The sequence below is a fragment of the Odontomachus brunneus genome, unplaced genomic scaffold (assembly GCF_010583005.1).
Source record: "Odontomachus brunneus isolate Ranch 3 - 2012 unplaced genomic scaffold, Obru_v1 Obru_scaffold_319, whole genome shotgun sequence".
NCBI lineage: Eukaryota > Metazoa > Arthropoda > Insecta > Hymenoptera > Formicidae > Odontomachus > Odontomachus brunneus.
This window is the reverse complement of record NW_022639769.1, coordinates 151,354-156,403: the sequence shown is the minus strand read 5'-3', so window position 1 is coordinate 156,403 and position 5,050 is coordinate 151,354. Positions and strand designations below refer to the sequence as shown.

Here is a 5,050-nt window from a genome sequence, read left to right as displayed (position 1 = left end):
AACGACGGCGGAGTGACTACAGTCGCCAATCGACGAACAGTAATCTGCCAGGAGCGGAGTCGGTATCTCTTAGAGCGGATAATCGGAATCGGATTCTCCTTCGAGAGCGGTGGATCGGTTCTAATTCTCTTTCGAGAGCGGATGATCGAATCTCTTGATTATGATCACGCGGCATTTTATATACCTCGAATCTTGCTTGATTCGCTATTTACCGCGGTTGTTCGGCGGTCGCGCTGTTTACAATATTAGAGGACGCGCTGTCCTCTTGCGCTCCTGATTCGCGTTTTTCTGCGTTTTCTTTTATGTGCCGATATGCATCATTACAATAACATTTGTCATGAGACAAAATATTGTCGCTATAGGATCATCTCTTGTGTGTATGACCTAATGATACATATATTTAAAAACGTTTTTCTCACACACAGTCTATTTAATCGATTGTAATAAACAATCTCTGCTGCGAAGCCACGAACACAGAGAACGATGTTTCGTGTTTCTATTTTCCATTGTTCTGCGTTATTGTCGTCGTTGTGTTTGAATGACTGTGAACAAGACTAAAATTAACTCATTGATTCATTAAGTTAGGAAGGATTGGCACGCAACCGAGGCGCTGAATTCACACACGCACATACGCTTCCACCCATATATACACAGGTACTATTTCAACCTCGATTTCGCTCTTGTAAATTCTCGTATAGCTAATTCATAAACAATGCATATCTCGCTAAGATAAAATAAATGCGAAGCACAACTGTGGTAACACAGCCATCTATGTTTATAGCTACTTTTTTTTTTGTTGACGATGGGGAAATGCATTATGCATACCTCCAACCTTCTGGGTAAGGTCAGAGGCTATGTCGGACTCTCACCGACTAAAACCCTACCGAGCGTCCTGCTTCGACTGTAACCCCAGGAACGCCCCGAAAACTGCATAGCATAACATTCGGGACGCTCCCCAGTCCAGTACAAAAGTACACCCCTCCTAGCCTAATTGCAGCAGAGGAAAGTCGATCATCTTACCCCGCTGCCCAACCCATCAGAAGTAGGCTTCGGGACCTGGAAACCCAGCCAATAGCAATAAATGATCCTTCTGCCTCAACCCCCCTCTTACTTGTAAACCATTGCACGGATGGCAGAAGCAGATGATTAGGCCACCCTGTTGGCCTTTGCTGCTACATAGCGGAAGTAGTCAAAATTTCCAACGATTATCCAAGATAACCCCGAGATATTTGAAGGTGCCGGCTACCTGCATGTGTCCTACCCTGATCTCAGGGAAAAGCAAGGGTTTCCTTCCTCCATGGAACAGAATAGCTTCTATCTTATAGGCTGCACCTTTTTTTTTTTTTTTTTTTTTTTGGTAACGGGGAGGAAATGCCTGATGCATACCTCGGTTTTCTGGGAAAGACTAGAGGTTATGTCGGACTTGCACCGACTAAAACCTCCTCGAGTGACCTACCTAGACCGTACCCTAGGAACGTGCCGAGAACCGCTAACGCATACCTTTCGGGACGTCCCCCGGTCCGACGCAATACGCGCCCCTAACCTAAACTAATTTGCAGCGAGCAGAGACACCACCTCTCCCCGCTGCCCCAATCCTAAGCGCTTCAGGACAGGGATCCCCAACCAACTACGTCCTTCTGCGTACTACTGTACAAGATTGTTATTTCTTTCTTGTTATTTCTTTAACAAGCGTTTTTGCTTTTTCCACCAAACTTGATGACAATTCTGCCAGGTAGGAAGCTTCGGCGCTGGAATTCTGGTTTATTAATATAAAAATTAATATAAAAATAAATATGTATATATATATATATACATTCCATTACACAGAAGTTAGAAGAACCGAAAAAGTAAGATAACGTACTGTTCAGGTTGAACGTTTTCCAGCCAAGCACTTTTGAGTGCGTCCGCTGTTGTTATTCGCTTCTCGGGATCTAATTCCAACATTTTATCCAGGAGATTTAAAGCTGGGTCTAGCATAAATGAGAAATCCTCCCTCACGTCTTCTATGTAGCATTTCTGGTTTAAATGTATATCAATGTGGCAATTTTATCACAGAAAGCCAAACAGCTGCAGTAGGTGTACCGCAAATTCTCGAAATCAATTCTAGCTGCATCATTTCTGCGTCGCCCTAAGGTCACAAATTATAAATATTAATAATAATTATAATGTATGTATTATATATATAATAGAATTAACTTTTTTGAAATTCGAGAAATGATTAGTTCACTTAGAATAATGATATTTATCTGGAATAAAGGCTTCTTCCAAAACAACTCTCCTAATATACATCCGCAACTCCATCGATTGCAGGTGCATAACGTTCCTCTCCCAACAACAGTTCAGGAGGTCTATACCACAGAGTAATCACCTTGTTAGTATATGGTCTTTGTTGGTCCTCCGCGTTATAAAGACGCGCCAACCCAAAATCAGCCAGTTTAACTTCGCCTCTGCAAAAATCACAAGATCAGATAAAAAATTATTGAAAAAATTAATTACTCATTTTTGATTGAGGTTCACGTACTTCTTATTCATCAGTATGTTCGCGCATTTGATGTCTCTGTGCAGAAAATTCTTGCTGTGGCAGTAATTTAAACTATCTAGTAACTGCTTCATAATACTGGCGTTATTCATCTCGTTAAAATTCACCATACTAGATTCCAAAAGAGCCATTAGATCGTAGTCCATGCAGTCGAAAACTAAATAAAAGATACTTTTATCCTGAAACACAAAGGATAATTATAAAATTTTATAATTTTGTGGCTATTATGGATCAGATTAGTTGTGAGAAAGATGTTGGAGCCGTGAGAGTACATTTTGCTTATCGGTGACAACTTCCCTAAAATTAATGATGTTTTTGTGATTTAGATGACGTAGAATCTTGATTTCTCTGATCGCCGTAATAGAGACGCCCTCTTTCTTATTTTCCAACCGGACTTTCTTCAAAGCTACAAGCTCGCTAGAGCACTTATCTCGCGCTCTGTATACTTGTCCGTAAGTACCCTCTCCGACCTTTGTGATAATATCGAATACATCCACACAGCGTTCACCCCAATCCTTGCCACCGGAAACTGATGTACGAGTATGACAGTTTTGTAGATCTATTATTTTTGGTCTCTTCAGTTTTGGCTCCGATGCCATTCGTTCCATTTTCAAGTGCGGTAGAATCGCGTTTGGATCGTTCTCGCCGCTTATGTCTTCTGATCCAGCCACAACTACGATTTAAGCAGTCGATTAATATAATAATATTATATAAGCAATTAATATTATAAAAAAATTAATATTATGTAAGCAATAAAATAAGTCGAAGAGTAAAAATTACCTGATAACATCGACAAATCCTTAATGCTCCTTTTCTGCGGCAGCTTCGACGTCAAAGTTGGGAGCTTCATTTGCGTTTTACTAAGCGGAATATGAGAACGACTCGACAAGAAATCAATGCTCTCCAAGTCGTTCAAATTGATTCCAGACGGTAACAAAAACTTGAACAAGTTTTCCGCCTCAAAGGCTACTCTTGAAGTATTGGGTGAATCCACCGATTTGAGGGGCACCAGATTGTTGGGAGCATTGAATTTGGACATGATCGTATTCGGCGCCGACACAAGAATCGGGATTTGGGAGAGTGCGATCGGGCAATTGGTAGCAACCGCAAACAAGCTGGTGGGCGAGGTATGTACAATCACATTGGAAGTAAAATTTGATGCAGTTATCGGAGCCGGCGGTATCGCTGGCTGGCTGGCTGATAACGGCGGAGTTTCGCCAGCCAGACTATTGTCATCGCTCATCAGCAGGGGATTGTCGATGACGTCGACAGCCTTGACTGTGTCTTCACTGCCGAGCTTAGCGGGCTGGTCCTTGTGATTCACTGGTTTGTCCTTATTATCAGTGGAAGCCTTGTTTTCAGTAGACACGTTACTGCCGTCTTTCTCCTCAAGATTCTCTATAATCTGCATATCGTCTTAGGTGACGGTCTCTTGGGTGGCGGCTTGCAATTTCTTGTACACAAGTTCCTTCAAGTTCTGGTTCTTCATCATCTCCGCGGTTAAACTATTCTTACTGATCTTCTGTTCTTGTACTCTGAGATTTCGGGCGGTGATGCTTGACGGACTTCGCTTGTCTCTCCTATCCTTCTCGTGATGTCTATGACGTCGATCAGAGTCCTCTCGTCTTCTGCGTTTAGACGGTGGAAAGGTGATCGTCTCTGTTCGTCGCATGTGACTTACAGGACTCGGGCTGAATTCGCGTTGTCTGACTGTGGCAGGACTTCTTGCACTATGTCTGAGTCTGGCTGGAGCAGGACTGAAGTCTCTTTTCTGTGACGGCCTGCTAGAGTGTCGATGTGGAAACGGCGGCGACACTGCGATGATAGTGCGAATACCATCATAATATCTCCTTTGAAGAAGTGGCTCACAAGTAACACTACCCAAATGTAAATCACCGATTTTGATAATTTTTGAATATGTTGTAGTAGACGTAAAAATAAGACATACGTATTTTTTTTTATCGGCGGAAAACCATATTTACACCCCTTTGGATTTATGGGTATCGATTTAATTGTTTTGTATGTATGGATTTAGTATTTTCGGCCCGAACCAAATAAAATAGTTGCATCATCAAGAGATATGAAAAATGAAAAATTTTCGACTCGGTTCGATCATTTTTAAGGGGTAAACCACCCCCTGTATTTGAAACAAAAATTAAAAAAAATGCCCAGATAATTGCAAATTTTATTCAAAAATTTTGAAAAAAATATATGTTACACTCGCATCCAAAACAAAAGTGAGACTGTTTGAGGATTTAAGGGTGACCACCCTTTTATCGAATTTCTTACGTAACATTTAAATTTATCCCGAAATAATGGTAAACAGTTTCATTTATCGTCAAATTAATTAATATTAACAAATTAGACTGATCAACCCTTCAATTCTATAAGGGGGTGAGGGAAAACCTACCCTTAATAAGAGTAAGAAACCAGGATCGTGGCCCTTAGCATTACCCAGGATCACGACGGGGACGTGGCCGCGTGGATCCCATTTTATTTTATTTTTTTTGG

The 5,050-nt window shown here is 41.4% G+C and overlaps 1 pseudogene; it reads right to left on the bottom strand.

Annotated features, from left to right (window-relative positions):
• Positions 1–1,617: 1,617 nt before the first annotated feature.
• The window catches only part of LOC116853418, a 7,173-nt pseudogene continuing 3,740 nt past the window's right edge, over positions 1,618–5,050 (bottom strand).